This window comes from Ambystoma mexicanum, chromosome 1p (assembly GCF_040938575.1).
Source record: "Ambystoma mexicanum isolate Mex_15411 chromosome 1p, UKY_AmexF1_1, whole genome shotgun sequence".
Classification (NCBI taxonomy): domain Eukaryota; kingdom Metazoa; phylum Chordata; class Amphibia; order Caudata; family Ambystomatidae; genus Ambystoma; species Ambystoma mexicanum.
Window position 1 is genome coordinate 1,239,276,767 of NC_090921.1, and position 17,435 is coordinate 1,239,294,201.

Genomic DNA, 17,435 nt, shown 5'->3' on the forward strand with positions numbered 1-17,435 from the left:
AGCGTGATCTGAAACCCCTTTAAGATTAGATAACCTTGACAATACGATGTCAATGTACACTGTATCAAAGGCCACAGATTAGTCCAGCATGACCAGGTGCGTCAAGGGGCCAGCAGAGGCCAATATGTTGTCTCAGCCCATAAGCAGTGCTGTTTTAATTATGTGTTTGGGATGAAAACCGGACTGACATTCCTCAAGCAAAGAATTGGCTTACAAAAACGTTTGCAGTAGTGAGATCACTACTTGTTCACTTTCGAGAGCCATGGGAGGCCACCCACCAAGCGGTAATTCCTCAGACTAGATGGGTAGAATGATGCTTTCTTCAAGAGAGGAGAAATGCATGAGAGTTTGAATGAATCTGGGACCACCCTTAAAGATAGATATTTATTCATGAAAACCACAACGTGATTTAAAATACAAGAAGAAAAGTGTTTAGCTGACATGTCCGGCAGTCCATCCTTAGGACAATTCAAAGGACAGAATTTCACTAGACGTGGGAGAACATCCAATGAGGAAGCTGGAGAATAAATTCAATTTATCTCGGTCCGATAGCACAGCGACCAGAGCGCTCGCTTTGACGTCTGTGCAGAGTCTACTGATGCAGGTTCGAATCCCGGCAGAGCCAAACTCAGTCGTTCATCCTTCTGAGGTCGATAAATGAGCATCACACACTGTGGGTAATAATAAGCAGTGCTCAGATACCTGAGGGTTTGCAGCACTATATAAATGCTAAATTATTATTATTAATAGGACTGAAGGATGGAGAGAAGCAAGAAGGGCTGAAGATGGGTTGGGTGGATACTGGGAAGGGCTTAGGAATAGTTTCTTCACTGCAATTTTGGCTTGACTATTCAAAATGATATTCAGCAAAAAATATTTAGTGCATCAGAATGCTCTAGAGAGCTACCATTCTGAGAAGAACTAGTCATTGTTTTATTTGGTTTTTTTTAATGAATCACGGGTTTTCTCAGCATTTTATTAGTTGTTACTGTGAGAAGACATATTCATCCCCGAGATTCAAATACATGCCATTAAAGCCACAGTGAGACTACACTTGTGTTGTCTTTGCCCAGTGACTCCTATATTGTCCCTGTATACACCCACACACAAATATTGAAACCACCGATTATGTGTACATCATTCAACCTGAATACTATTAAAAAAAACAAGCCGCGGTTTCCACAAACTGTAGAATCACAAACTAAAAACAAACCTGGGTAATAAATGGCAGTCGTGTTCGTGTATACAGCTTGCAACCCACAGGAAAGAGGAAGGCTATCTACAGTGCAAGGTCTCCTAAAGCTGAGGCAACAATTCCTGCTGGTGCCAATGAAAACAAATGCCAAAGGGAAAGGGTGGCATACAGGGCAAAGCAGTGGCATGCGAGTATGTGCCAATGCAATGCCCTTCTCCCTCCCCTCTCTACATTCGATACCATTACTTCTGACTCACACTAGCTGGTGCAGAAAGGCCAACTATGAGGCACAACTAAAGCTACAACACTGCTTTTTAAACCCCGACGGATAGTGGGCAGCAATCTAACCAATGAGCAGTAATGAGGAACCCATGCAACGACCATTCACAGGTAATGCGCCTCAGACTGCAGGTTTGGGCAATGCAGGTTCTTCTTCACTGAGACTGCTGGAGGGAGCGAGTGCGCCCCTTCACATGTGCACAGGCCTAGCTCCGGCCTGTTCTATTTTTGGGGTCAAAGCCACACTACAATTCTTTGTTTTAATGCTTTGCAGAGTGCCCATAGCAGTGCATTTCAACATATCCTTTTTTCCAATTGTATATAGTTGGGAGGCATGCACTGGTGGGAAGCTGACCGAGGGGGACTTGGGGGGTGCTTATTAGGTAGTGGACATGAGTGTCCAGCTGGAACTAGGGTGTATGTGGGCTTAACATTGGGAAAGCTGATTGGACGGGGGTGTTTTTATAGAGGATAGTAATAAGTGCTAGAGAGGGGTGGTTGCATGCAGGTTCGGAGTGCGGCATACATGGACACCAGGCATAGGGGCAGCCCGGGGCACTGACGGCTGATCATGGGGTATTTGCAAGATGAACCTAAGCTGCAAATAGAGAACAAGAGGTGTAGATAATGGATGATGGCATAGGTTATCCTACCAAGGTAGAGTAGGCGTGCGAGGGACTGGTAATGGTGGAGATTGGGAAGACTATTACTGGGGGACTGGCACTAGAAAAAGGTGTGGGATCCCTGCCGAGATGGATTTGGGGCTGATAATTATGGATAGTGGACCGCTTGCTGACTTCAATGTAGTTGTTCTAATCTACCTGCAATTTTGTTTCAACCCCACCTCTCATTTAACATTAGAATTGCATCTAATTCACCTAAAGGCATATGCAGTCTACTCCATTAAGCCCCTCGTTTTAAGAGGTTTTAAGAGAGTGTTGGCTGAGTACAGCCTCTCTATACATCACTGCACTAATTACACCAAGTTCTGCCTGAAGGGGGTCTTTGAAGGAGGATGGCCACCCTCTGGGGAGATGCCTCTCAGATCCTGAGGTGTAATGCTGGCACTTTATTGTGGCCAATAATATTTCATTTACCCTGGTAGATGTGCTAACCTTTTGGAAATTTGCCTTGGTAGCAGCTGATGCTTCAGGAAGCATGTTTCTGAAAAATCACAACTTGCACAAAAGGAAATTGCTCTCCTGGGGCATGCCAAATCTTAATTGCCAATGGATCTTGTCTGTTTGATGGTCCTGGTACTGGTATCCTCTGCTATGAGTGGGTCCAAATGTGCTTCGTGACCACTGAAGTTTGCCTTCCACTCGGTGGCTAGGTAATACTCAAAAAGATCGAGGAAGAAAAGACTGAATCCCAAAAGACCCAATTTGGGATGCCCAATTTGACTTTATATTCATATGTGGGCGTAGGGGAATGTTAATAATAAAATGGTGAGAGATAAGAGGGGAGTTGCAGGGGCTCTCCCCCCGCATATATATGCCGTCAAAAGGGGAGAAAAACAATTCAGTCTTTTGGCATTTCTTTTGGACAATTGATGGTAAACGATGGGTAGGCTTATAAGAGCGGCAAGAGGATGTCATTCTCTCTCTCTGTTCTCCCATGTTTTCATAGGCTACTTTTTAGACCTATGATATAGTTTAGACTGGGTTGTTCAGTCTGAGAGTCTTTTTTCGTCTGTCAATTTTTCTGTCTGGAATCAAGTATTGGTGTTTGATTGGCTCAGGGCAGGACTATCTGTTAACTTAATACTTAATATTCCTTAGGCCATAAAAAGCATGGTCCTGAAAATTGGCCTACTCCTTTGCCATTCCGGTTTGTCATTCATTGTTTGTCTAAGTCAACTGAAGGACAAATAGTAAATAATGAAAATTAACAGAGCAGCCGAGATTAAATTTACCTGAAGAGGCCAACAGTTCAGGACACGCAGCGTTGTTCTCGCACATGTTAACCACCCCAGGTTTGTGAGAGTCCCACTGACGAAGTTGATAACAGACTTAATAGAAAGACTGAGTTTACTGATGAACCAAGGATGTGGCACGGTGGGCCTACTTTTGATTGTCCCCCGAGCACAACAAAAGCAGCACACCGTTACAGTGTGGCACGTTTGTAATCATCAGTTATTTTGATGGAGCAGAAGAGTGATGCACTGAAGGGTGTGTGGCACTTTTGATATATTTACGGCACGGCGCAGGACATCTTGCCAGTGAGCTCTGGCATCCCTAAGTTCAGGGATAAGTACATGTCAGCATGTAGTACAGCAGTACAGATTTTGTTTTATTTTCTATAAACATTTATTTACAAGTTAACTAAAACAGAAAATGCACAATTATGTTACAGAAAGAAATAGTGTACAGATCAGATAAAACAAAACAGTATTTAACTTTGAAGGAAACTATTAACATAACATCTCACAGCTGATCACATATCTCCTCCCTAATCACCCCACCAAAGCAACCACCCGCATTCGGAATTGTTCTGTCACCCTGCTAAAGAGAAGCGTTGGATTAGTGCTGCACAAACATGGGATTCCCTTATGTCGCACATTTGTTGCCGAACTAATTTAAGGGTTGGCCGTGGCACCACAGGCTGCCGTTCACCTATTGTGGAGGGACAGAAAAGGATTTTCAAGTCATGATTCTTAGTAGAAAATGGACCTGGTCTGTCACAAAAGAGGAATTCTTTTTGCCGGAATCATGAAGGGAAACCTTCACCGCCCCGCCCGAGTGAGTCGCAAGCACCATCTTCAACCCCATTATTCCACATTCCCCCATCTGTGATCCCAGGGCTGCCACTGCAGATACAAAACCTGCTGTTGCAAGTCCCTCAGGGTTACAGATGCGGCACTTCCAGTCGCCCAACTCCTCCCCAACACCTGCAACCTGAGAGCTAGCGGCTTTCATAATCTGGACCTCACGGTCGGAATTAGTTTAGGTTTTTAATTTCTCTTTTAAGCCTAGATTCCCCCTCTACTCCTCTCCGGCTTCCTCCGTTGGAGCTCCTTGAAACAGCATACCCGAAGAAAGGGCATTTTAAAGAGGTTGTTATTTATGCCCACCGTTGCTGCAGACATATTTGGCACGTTATCATTGAACTGGCTCTGTTACCCCAAGTGCAGTCTCTAATTTCTAGTTTTCAAAATATCCCAGAGTAGGAGTTGGGAGGTTCCCAACATCTGTTGACCTTCGAGCCGACCACTGAACTCCCCACCCCATTTCCAGGAGGCACCGTTCTTCATATGCAAATTATGTCTTTTCCTTGAGAAAAAATGAATGGACATGTTTTCATTAAGGCATAAGCGCGAACAGAGGGCGATCACACACAGGGTTGTAAGGAAACAGCCGCCCCATTGTGTCCTGTGGCCACCCCCACCCAAAAACATCCACTGGGCAGAGAAGAATAGCGCTAAAAGAATGTCTGAACGTGTTCTCGCTGTGGCCGGAGGCTTCAGTAGGAAGGCTCACATCTGGCTGTTTCATGGAACTCTGGAAGGAAAATATCTTCACGTCACATGCATACTTTATTTTGGAATTATTGTAAAAGACATGGTAACAACATGCCTCTAACTACTTGGTCATCTAAGAGCCCAAATTACAAATTTTTCAGTCCACCTTTGTGTAGATTCATTTTTATTTATGGTGTGGCAGAACTTGTAATGTACATTTCTTGATTTACTGACATACATCATATAAGCACGTTATATGTCAACAAGTGGCCGCTTCAATGAGATGTTGCGGGAAGGAGTACATTGACTATCAACCCAATGGCTGTGATCCTGGGTTGGCCTGTGAACTGTTGCAATTGTTTGATGGTTGAGATGGGGGTTGGGAGATTGAGGACTTCTTGGATTGTCATCCATGAAGGACTCCTGTTGCCGTGGAATGATTTATGGATTACGCCCCCTCTCAGGCAGCACAGATCAACCAATGGGTGGCGGTTCCGATTTTTGGGGCAGGTTAGTGCGTGGGTGGCAGACCCTATCCTTAGGGGTGGTTAGTCTGTGGGTGGCAGGCCCAATCCTTGGGACGGGTTAGTGTGGTCCTGATTTAGAACTTGAACAAATCTCCCATCCAGAGCGAGTACCACCGGCATACATCTGGATCAACCAGGTGATAACTGTGTGTCGTTAGGAGGGTGTTTTGGCTCGTGACTGATACGTTCAATTTTGCACACAGCTCAGTCAAGCAAGAGAGAGTCCAATGGAATAGGGCTCTGGTGTGGGTGCTAGAGTTAGAATAACAGATGTATGACACTTTTTCCACATAACAAGCACAGGTGTCAGAAATAGAATATTATTTACGAAGAATGAAATTGGGTACTCAAATTCTGACCACATGAGGCTTTGCCTTTGTATCTCTGTGGGTTATTAACGCCAATGTGTGGGCCTTTTGTATTTTAGAAGCCACAAACACACCCTTTACACATGTAAACAAACATGTTCTCAAAACAAGCATGCGTCTGTGAGTCGATAACATGTGATCCCCAAAAGAGCAAGTTGCCAGTCTTGAGTTTTGATTGTGAATGTGAGGGATTGTGTAACAAAACCAGTTAGATGTCACATTCACTACACCCTGATGTTTCAATTCATCCTTTGACAATGTTTCATTTGTTATTCTAAAGTTGTGTGCATTTTGATTGGTCTTATTGTTACATCAAGTGCTTATCATTGGGACACCTGCCCCATTCTTGCTGCTCCTCTATCCCCCAGTGCCCCCCTTGCTCCACTGCCATTTTGTTCACTGACCTGGTCCCTGTGGCCCATTTACTGTTTCCCTACTTCTCCAAGACCATTTCCTAACTCCAGTCTTAGGCCACGCCGAGGTGTTGCCTGCGGCTCTCCTCGTAGGACCCTTGTCTCTGCCTCCAATTACTTATCTGTTTTCTTCTTTGATCAGGGGATGTCACCCTAAAACCTCCCTGACCGTTTCCCTATAACTCTCCTCCCTTCTTCTCCACTGCCCACTTGATCCGACTCCCTTCCATTGTGGCACTCTGTGCTCAGGCTATTTCCAATACAGTGGACCCTCCAATTATCTTTCGAAACTGCAATTCATGAGCCTTATTGAACACTATGGGGGTCATTACGACCTGGGCCCAAAGGGATACTGGGCACCGGTAATGACACCGGTGCCGGTAATCTCTTTGTGCCCTATTCCGAGGTCCCTTTGCGGGTCCTCCCTTAACGCCTGGTTTTACCAGGCGTTATGGACGGGACCCGCGATGGGATACCGCGGTCAATAACGGTACCGCAATTTGCGGTACGGTTATTGCCGCCTTCCCATTGAGCCCTATGGGGGCCTAAATGGGAATGGGGAATGGCTCTGGTGAATGGGGAATTACTGGTCCCGCCGACCTCGGACTGCACCGGTAATTACTCCCTTCACCAGACCGGAGTCGGACCGATTTTGGAGGCAGCCATGGCGCTAATAGCGCCATGGCTACCTCCAAACTAGGAATGAGGGCCAATGTAACCATGGAGGCGCCAAAACAGGATAATTGCTCCACCATGATGCATGGAGGGAAAGTAACATCCACACCGGATTGTGAAAGCATGTTTTATGGATGTCCATGTTTCTCCATTACAATCAATCAATCAATACTTTAATTTGGCTAATAGCCATAAAAGTTTTTTTAAAAAGCATACAGCATAGGGGTTAATAAAAGTATGAATCTTTTGTTTTAAAGACACGGGCAATGTGGTATATCTACAAGAATAACAATATGTTACAAAAGTATACTTAGTAGTGCGTATAATAGACCAAAAGTGGATGCTCAAATTGCCAATGAACATTTACATTGCAGTAGCGACATCAACAATGTGTACTTTTCCATTTCATCGAGTTGCCATCAGATTTTTACAAAAGAATCGATGGCTAGTTACGTTAGTGAGTCGATCATTGTATTTCTGCTAGTCCATGCTTGAAATAAACGTTTCGCCACAGCGTAGAGGGAAGCATCATCAGTAGAGCATGTACACACTTTTAGACTATCAGTGGTGTTGCGGATATTCAGTTAGTTAAGTCTTGTTCTTAAATAAGATCTTCTCAGGTTCGCCTAAAAAGGAAAAGGAAAAATAAATTAATTTCCGTTTCTCGGATCTTTACAGTGTGGATAGTCTGTTGGGATCAAGCCCCATAGGAAAGTGTGAGCACTTATGGTAATAAACTACATGTGAATTTAAAAAATAAAGTACATGCTTTGCTCGGTTTAATCATGTCCAGATATTTTCCGAATCCCAATGTTGTTCTACAGTCCCAGTCATTGTTCATTAGGGATGACTCTACGCTATTAACGAGTAAATGCTCTAATTCTTTCTGCCTGGATTCCATTACTGTCGCTTTAGCTTGCCCAGCAGTTACTATAACCAAGGTTAAGTGCAAGCCATCTCACATGTTTTACCCATGGTAAATTGTTCCCCCTTCTTGTTGGATGACATCCTCAAGAGCGTCTTTATATTATCCAAGCAACTGAGTGTTCCAAATGCAAATCGAATATAATAATGGTTTAAGAGCAATTTCCCATTTGATATAATTAAGACCTAACTCCTGGTGTAATGGAATCGTGGGAGTATTTCTTGGCTGGCTTACATGTTTTTAAAAGAAAAAGCATTTTCAGTGATCAGTAGCTTCCGGGTGCTACAGTATCTCCATGTTTCAGACCCATGAAATGCAGCTTGACAAGCTTGTTGTCTATGTACTGCCAATGTTGGGCTTATTGTACCATTGCCATGTTCTCTGGTGAGCCTGGTAATGGCGCACTGTTTCCAGACAGGGTTCGGTTGAATTTGTGGGACCAGCTGCCATTATCCATACACCTCAACCCTTGGGCAGTCATAAGAGTTCACGTGCTGAATTGGAGATCCATCAATGAGTACATTTAATCTTAGTTGCTTTTTCTTACAGTGTTTCAATAACATAGATTTTGATTTGGAATAGTTTATAGTAAAGCCGTAGCTCCTACAAAAGGTAGTAAGCAGGTTAAGTTGCCTGATAAGGTCTGATGCAATCATTGATACCAATACAGCATCATCTGCAAACATTAGTAATAGTATCTTATTTGACCCCAATGAGGGTGTATTTGTTGGTACAGACAGAAAAAACTCAATTAGGCTATTTACATGCTGATTAAAAAGGGTTGACGCCGGGATGCACACCTGGCGACTCCGCTTTTCCACCTTAAAGAGCCCAGTCACTCTGCCATCTAAGTCCCATCTTACTACTACCCTGTTATCAATGTAAATTGACAAGAGGTTGTTGATTAGGGGGTGAGGAATCCCAAGTGAAAGCAAACTTGCCTATAGCTTACATCTGGTGATTTTGTCAAAAGTCTTTTCGAAGTCAATAAAGGTAGTAAACAAACATCTTATTTAAAGATTAGAAAGTATATTCTAAGTGCCTGATGAACAGTACTAATATCAGGGGGAACCCCAGCTTGCAGGTGACTGATTGGGTTGTTCTCATCAATCCATGTGTTCAGGAGATCTAATAGAACTTTGGCAAATACTTTCCCTGGGCTATCTAAGAATGAGATAGGTCTATAGTTCTCTGGTACATTTCGATCTCCTCTATTGAAGATTGGGATTATCTCAGCAGTCTTCCATGAACCCCCGCTCCCATTGAAAAAAAGAAGGTTTGGGCGGTTGCAGGGTTGTCCCCTGCATGTTCAATGTGATAATGTCCCTGCAATTTTTTGGTGACTTTTTTGCAAGGCGACATTTTTGAGGGACATTATCACATGGAACCCACTATTGTTTGTTGCTATGAGTTTCCAGAATTTAGCAGAGTTCTTGTCATTTATCACGTTGGTAATGACCACCCATTTATCATTTAGGTATTTTCTTTTCTTGGTGGTAACATCCTTGTAATACTTCCTAGATCAACGAATTTCATTACTGTTAAGGATTGTTTTATTGTTCAGAGACTTTAGTACATTTTGTTTGGCCAGTTTACATTCCTGGTCAACCCATGCATTTCTTTGGGTGGCTCTCCTAGCTACCCATCAGCATGGCTTCACTACTAAGGGATATTCTCCTTTACATATGCACACATAAATGCATTCTTAACACATCCATAAATCAAAGGAGGATCGATCTGAGAACCATGGAAGACAAACTAAAATCACAAAAGGATGGATGGGAGGTTGTTAATTAATCATACCAATAAGTATTATTCTAGGCAACCATCAATAACATCCTTCTCTAGTCTTTCCGAGCCATTACAGAAGAGGGTCAGCCGTATTCAAAGGTGTTTGATCTTGCCACCAATGGGTGGGGAGGGCACTGCAGGCCGAACTGCTAGATAATGTCCCCTCCACACAGGAATAAAGCAACTACATACACGTTGTAGCCTTGTTGAACCTCATTGGCGAGGTGCAGCTGGGCTATACGGTGGGCAAGAACCTCATGTTTGGACATATAGGCCCTCATTACAACCCAGGCGGTAAGTGTTTAACGGTGCCGTAAAGAGGGTCGGCGCCGTTAAGCACTTACCGCCTGATTACAAGGTCCCTTAGCGGGATGGTGACTTTAACGCCTGCTTTTTGCAGGCGTTAAAAACCAACCCGCTAAGGGACCTTGGCGATAATTACGGCACCGTAATTTACGGTGCCGTAATTATCGCCTTCCCCATTCCCATTATGCCCTATGGGGCACAAATGGGAATGGGGAAGGGGCCATTGGTGAATGGGGAATTACCGCCCCACTCACATTGTAATGGGGCGGTAATTCCGCCATCTACCATGGCGGAATCGTAACCTTAGCGGCATGGACCATGGTGCTAAGAGCACCATGGTCCTCCGCCAAGGTTGTAATGAGGGCCATACTCTCTCATTGAGGGAAATGAGTGAAGTTGAAGATTTGGAACTGACCTCAACATACCTTCCAGGTAGGCCCTCAAAACGTGGCTCTTCCCCCCAGCATCCTGATGAACTCATTCTTCCTCGCGTGCTAATTTAACCCCCTGTCAAATACACTGAGACCCTCAAATTAAATACTGAGCAACTCAGAGAAAGGACTCCAGCAGAACGCAGGACAGGAACAAACGTAAAAAGAATGCTTCCAGGACACTCAGCATGGGCATAATTTTAGGGGGGGACAAGGGTGTTTGCCTCCCCCCGACTTTCATGGCACCATTTGTCCACCTCATATGGCAGGGGCCCCTTTCCTTTAAATGTCATGTTCCCCCAACATTTTCAGCAAAGTTACTCCACTGCACTTGGATGCATATCCCATTCCATGTCAATGGAAAATAGCCGTAGGCACGGGCACCAACCCGCACTCATCCGCATGACAAAAACTCTGCCTAACTGAACACATAATCAGTCTCCTGGACTGGCATACTCTCCCTAGAACCTCACAGCTTGCATCCACAAACCAGCTCCAAGTGGGTCGCTTGCAGGGACTTGGTCACCCCTACCTACCTTCGTATTGGCTAAAATGCACACAGACATTCTATACTCTTCTGATGAATCTCCCATTCCACAGACTTCGGTACCCCGAGGGTGTTCACCTACAGTGCTTTGAGGCCATACCAATGGGAATAGGACCTATAAAAATCCCATCTTGCATTACATTACAATACATAGTGTACAACCTTGTGCTTAGCTTTCTGTTCCTCATAAACTACATAAGCACCCCCAGAATTGGAACCAAGTGGTTCCTGCATGCCCAAGGTCCCTTTCATCCATAGAGGGATCAAGGCATGTGCATATGGCATTAGAAAGCTCACCTACTGTTGTGTAGTGTCCGGGGCCATGTTAGCCCCAGACCTCCTCCTTAGTATTAACCTTTGAATCTCTGAGATGTTTCTTATTGGGCATATGTTTTATAGTGTATTTCTCTGCACACAGCTCTTCTCTGCGCTTTCCTTAGAGCTCTATCAGCACCTGCCTACTGGGGAAAGACTGCGTCCGAGCACGCTGAGAGCTGCTGAGACCTTCCAGCTGAGAGCCGCTTGATGCTGCACTCCCCTCCACCACATCACCTCCTACCCCTGTTACTCGCCGGCATCGACCCATGCCCACCTTGAAGCCCCACCCTCTAGTTCCACGGTGGCCATCTTTGGTATAGTTTTCCTCATTTGTGTGTGAAATCATTGGTTGCACACTCGCCGTGTCCCTTTGTGTCGTACAAAAACGGGCCCTTAGAAACATAGTTGTTAACATAGTAGTAGTAGTAGTAATAACCATGTAGTGAGTGCAGAACATTACCAGAAAATCAATTTTCTAGGTGCTATACAATAAAAACAAATCAATAGTGTAAAAGACCCCGACATATTCATAGAAACTAAAACTAAGGAAAGTGGGGGATTTTATGGCTCAGGATTTTTTTATGTTTCATTAGTGAACCGTACCAGGTGGTAATGACCCGTATTAATGTGGGTGGTGGGCACTGCCACCCAGACGAGCCTACCAAAAATAACTTTATTTCTTAATTAAACATATCCAATGCCTGATAACAGTGTCTTCCCAAAGGTTTTACCGAATTATCTCTAGAGCTTGTCTATTCGCAGTCTTGTGTACAAGAGCTGAATGCTATTTTCTGTACCACTGTATACAGTTGACAAAGTCAAAGGAGCCGGAACTGCTTTCACTGTCAGAAAGAGAACACAGCTTTTTCCGTTAGTATAAAGGATCTGCTTTCACATCTCAATTCCCGATCTTAGTCAATCGCAATGGGTACACCATGTTTTCCTCCATTCAGGATTACAAGTAGAATTATGTCTGAGTGGGACTATAATTATGCACAGGGCACACCTTACACTTCGCTCATAGAGGCATCCATGTTGAAGAAGGATGTAGTCCTCAGGCAGCAGTGGGCCTCCCATCGGGCAGTGTGTTCATCTTTTAACACTGATCCACCTGAATGATCCAACTGCTTCTGGTCCTGACTTCCGGAAGAGTCTGTTAATTCAAGAAGTCTGTCTCCATTACTCCAGTCATTCTCCATATCCTCAGAGCAGATCACCTCTAGACTAGCGGTAGCTGATTTGCACTAAACCCATTGGCAATACTTTTCTAGGGAATAGGTCATTTTCAATTGAACCACCTTATTTACACATTGGTATTGCGATTTAAACTGTATCATGCTTCATGCCTCCCACTCCACATCAGCATCTTTAGCCTTCAGCCCGATGCAGATCAGTAGTCAAGATTTCCTTTAATCTATCCCCCTAACCCCCTAACCCCAGGCGAGGGGAAGCGGCTTCTGATTCTTACTGATTTATAGCAAAACAAAAGAGGTGATGGCTGGAAGGTTTTGAATTAATCTGAACCTCTGGCATTGCTCAGGGCAACCCTGCAGACCATCGTTATTCACCTGCCAAGCCATTACAAATGGGTAAAGAGCATATGGAAATCATGGTTGTTCCCACCCCAAAAGGGGCAGTCCAGCCCGAACTGCTTAGTCACATCCCTTCTGCACGAGACCACAAGCATGTTTTGGCCCCACTGGGTGTCATCGGTGAGGGGTAGCTTGAGTCTCTAGGCCCAGCAGACACCGGATTTACTTATTTATAGGCATGTCCCTCCCTCTTGGACTGATTTACTGAACCAAGGGGGTTCCCACTTGGTAATAAATGGGCATTTATGTAAGCCCCCTGATATCCAGTTATTTGATACTTTACTTCAACAATCTACCTGCAGTGACCTATTTCACAAATATTCAAGGAATTCACATCACTAGAATATTTCACTGTTTCTCCCTAATTCACTGTGCCTTCGCAGGATCATTCATCACCTCTTTATTGTGGGTGGTGGCCCTCTGATCCCAAGGATGTGGCATGAGGCATGGCACAGCTCAGACAACAAGTTCATCAAGCAGTCACAACCTCCTCGCAGGGTCACTATTCTTGATTGTGAAAAATGTGGCACTAATGCTGACCCCTTTCCTTAGGTGCCTTATGGGTGCTCTGACTCTGCTGCATGGCTAGTATTGCGGCTCTTGATGTGGCCCCTGTGGTATGAATGAGGACACATTTCCCTAGACTTTGTCCCACTCCGGTCACTGCATCACATTCTCCTCACAAATGCAATCAGCTCTTCCCCTGCAAGCAGTGCAATATCCCATTGCCTGCCCCCACCATCCACTGCTCCATGGTAATAGCACACCCCCTGCAGGAGGATCTTTAGGCAGAATTCAAGTCTAACCATGTGATTAGGCATCACCACAGTCGCACTGACAAAGAAGAAGGACTTACTGTCATGCAACGCCCCCATGGAAATGCTGGCAGCAGTGGAAGTTCCATTAAGGTGCCATTCACATGCTATTCGCTCCTTCTGTGAGCGGTCTAGTCTACACCCAAGATGGCCACCGCCGATATATCTATGCAGTTGCATGGTGCATTGTGCCCGTCTCTTGGATTCATGCTTCGCTCTTCCTCTAGCTGTTCCTAGAGTTACCAGCTATTTGCCAGTCAGTTACCCTCTTCTCCAGTTCTCTGCTGGATTTCTCCTATTTCCCTTGTTTCTCCTCCTGGATATCGCGTTTCCTCTGTCCTCACCCATTCTCTGCTGTTACCTAGTCTTTCATTTCTGCGTCTCCGCGGAGCTTTCCGTTTTCTTCCCGGCTTCGGTTGGGCTCTCAGGCTCTCTCGATGCCTTTGGTTCTGCTGCCTTATTTGTTTGGGCTTCTCTCTTTTGTGGCTCCTTACCCGTACTCTCTGCTGGGTCATCTTGCTCTCTTGCTTTACCTCCGCCTCCTTGTGCAGCTTTCACCCTTACCTGCATCTTTGCCTGCTACCTTCACCAGGCTCTCACACTTCTGCATTTCACCCTTGCGCTTGCGGGGCTTCTCTACTATCAGTCCTCCTGTGTTCCCCCTTACAATGTTCTTTCTGCAACGTTCTTAGTTGGACCAGTCCCCCTATGCTGCAGCCTTCCTGCTTATCTATCAAGGCTAACGGAATCATTAAGAAGGCTGCTCCACTCCTTCGTTCTGCGCCGAATTCTCATCAAGGAGCACTGTGTTTCTATATTTTTTCACCAGTGTACCAAGTGGGTACAGTCTTGACTCAGACTCAGCCTAATATCAACCTACATACTTGGAAGGAACCACCAGTGAAACACTTATACCTTCAGGCCTCATCACCCACTTGATCTCCAGTGCACCATTTCCTACAGGGTTTTTTGGGCCAAGTGACTTTTTCCCTGTTGCTTGGGGCCTCGCTTTGAGATCTAATTCCATTCGTCACTGGCATCTCGCAGCACACATCATGTGACCCATTTGTAAAGACAAGATAGCCTTGTTTTCTGATTGATCAGGGGTCTTACAGCTTAATGGCCAGTGATCTGGGTCTGGCTGGCACTGTGGTATGTGGGGGTCTTGTGATGAAAGCATTGGAGGGCTGTAACTCTAACGTGTGGGGTGTTGGCGCTGAGGGCTCATGCTATCTGTATTGTGGAATGATAACTGCCAGGATGTGCTCTGCCCCCTTCTCTTGGCCTTGTAGAGCACATTCTTTCCGGGGCACAGAGGCCTGCAGCCTCTGAGACAATGGCAGGCTAGTAACTCGCTGAAGCTTACTTGTGGTGCGGGTTATGTCTATATTGGCCATGCAAATCTCTTACGAACACGTTTGGTGACTTTCGCCAGGTTTGGGCCTACATAAAAAATTGGCTGCCAATAACCAAGATGGTGTCTACACTCGCCTCTACTATATAGCTCCTAATGCATGTACTACGCAATCATACACTCTCTTGTGTATACACCCCATACCCCCACCCCAATGGTGTGCGCTTTACAGTTTGTTTCTCATTCAGAATCGATTAGGGGGGTGGGAAGACCCTCTCTCCTTCCCAAAAGGGGATTGGTTGAGTGTTTTTAATTTAAGTAGCCCCTGATTGGCTGTGCAGTTAGTGATGTGATTGGATGTGCGGTGTGTGTTTGTTTGTTCAAGTACGCCATGTTCTTTCTACATTTGAAGAGAGCTGAAAGCTGTGTGTTTTCTTTGTTGAACACTTTAGGAGAGAGATAAAGCTGTGTTTTGGTTACGTGCTATGTTGTGTATGATATGTAAATGTGCTTGATTTAAATTCGACTGTTCCGAAGTAAATAATGTATGTATATTGAATTTGTGCACTGTTATTGTTTATTTTATTTTTTTAAGCCCAAAAGCCTTTAGTTTTTAGTTTTTTTGATTTGTTTTATTAACCCGCCACCAGCACATATTTGCAACGTTGGTGAAACTAATGCAGAGCTTTCGGAGCAACTACTGTTTTCTAACGTTCCAAATATTTGCAACGTTAATGAAACTAATTCAGAGCCAGCGGCGGCATTTGAATTCCCGATGATGCCTCCGTCTCAGAGTTTGTTTTACCAACGTTCCAAAAGGAGGATGAGAGTAGTGTGCGGAAAACGAGAGCATACATGGGTTTCCAGACAGTATTTTCTCGTTTTCTAAGCAGTCAGTTTAGTAGCTGGCCGATTTGTGCATTTTACTTGTTCCTTTTAAATGGTTGGGCCTTGTCAGTAGAGCATCCGTTGAAGGCGGGTGATAAGCATAACACTTCCTTTCCCTATCCTCTGCCTCCATTACTATGGCAAATCCAGTCCTTCACCAATCACCCTGCCGGCATCTAACTACGGATTGTTCCATGGGTCTACCACCACGTGACCAGAATAACTGGAGCACCAGAGTATTCCTCCACCTTCCCAGTCCCATGGATTCATTTGCGCGCTTCTGAGGTAGAGTAAAGAGATGGCCTATGCATGTGCTCTGATAGCTGCTCCAAATGTGTAAATTGGTGGCCCCCGCGCCCTGTGCACACTGCTTCCTTTCCCTCTTCCCTGCCTCCTTATGGCCATTCCCACCCAGTTCCTGCCCCCCCCACCTAGACCATCGCCTCATAGGAAATGTTTGAGCTCACTATAATTAAGCCTTGCTATCAAACGTTGCACTCAAAGTGCCTGCCAGTGTTCTTTCAAAGCATTTATCCGAGAGTAAATCACTTTATTGCAGCTGTAAACGCATGCTATGTGTGTAACAAAAATGTCTCAACAAGGTCTGCCTTCAGCTACTTGATTTATAAGCACTATGCATGTCCTTCACTGAAGTCATGTTAAAATTAAGCATTGACAAAGCCAACCGTTTTGGCTTGTGAATAACTATTGTGAATAACTATTAGGCATTTGCCAGGTACTGCTATTAGATGCAGGTACTCGCACCATTTTGCACCCACTACCCTCAATTGCCAATTAATACCACTATGGCAGTGCCTGTCAAAGGTCTTTCCCATGTCTACATAAGAGCCCAAACTGTTGCCATTGTCAATGCTTGTTTTAAGGTTGGAATGATGGGCTATATGTGCAGGTATGACATTTTCTTTAATGAGATGGGGGTGTTCACTTTTTTGCAGCATTGTGGTGGTGTAATGGTAGGACATTAGAAATAGTGGTGTGCATCATTCTAAATGTAGTACGCCTAGGGAGACAGTTAGTGGGTCTTTTTAACTTTGAACTATTGGGTGGCACTGTAAGGGTTGCATATAATTGTTCTGAAAGGAAATAGTGTAAAGCCAAAACTGTTGGTTTAGCCAATGCTGGTTTAATATAGTGTGACCATAATCACTTATAAGGACTCCAATTTGATAATCCAGGGTGAGCTATTTGCACAGGGTCACATAGTTTGTCTAAACAGTGAAGCAGGGATTTTAGCCCACTCTACACTTTACACACTTAACCACACACATTCTTAACTGTACTTGGTACAAATATTTAAATTTGTGATTTCAAGGCCTACAATAATACTGTCTTATTGAGTTTACTTGCAAAATACACACATTTTAGTAACTTAGCAATAGGTAAAATCGTAAAGAAACATGTTATGCTAAAAGAATTTCACTGTAGTCATATTTTTCACATCCTGAAAGGAAAGCAATTTTTTCCTTACAACCTGGCAACACTGGCCCGCACAGGAGCGGGGAGCTTTTCACTCAAATAGGGTTCCGCTAG

The 17,435-nt window shown here is 44.6% G+C and overlaps 1 protein-coding gene and 1 long non-coding RNA gene across 3 annotated transcripts in view; one reads left to right on the plus strand and one right to left on the minus strand.

Annotated features, from left to right (window-relative positions):
- LOC138452408 (myelin-associated glycoprotein-like) overlaps positions 1 to 17,435 on the plus strand; it is a 655,309-nt gene that overhangs the window by 104,824 nt on the left and 533,050 nt on the right. The gene's annotated exons all lie outside the window — the stretch shown is intronic.
- Positions 6,838 to 17,435, minus strand: part of LOC138452464 (uncharacterized) — a 431,049-nt gene continuing 420,451 nt past the window's right edge. The window contains exon 3 of the long non-coding RNA XR_011260204.1: positions 6,838 to 7,543. This is a non-coding gene — a long non-coding RNA (uncharacterized lncRNA). The remainder of the gene's footprint in view (positions 7,544 to 17,435) is intronic.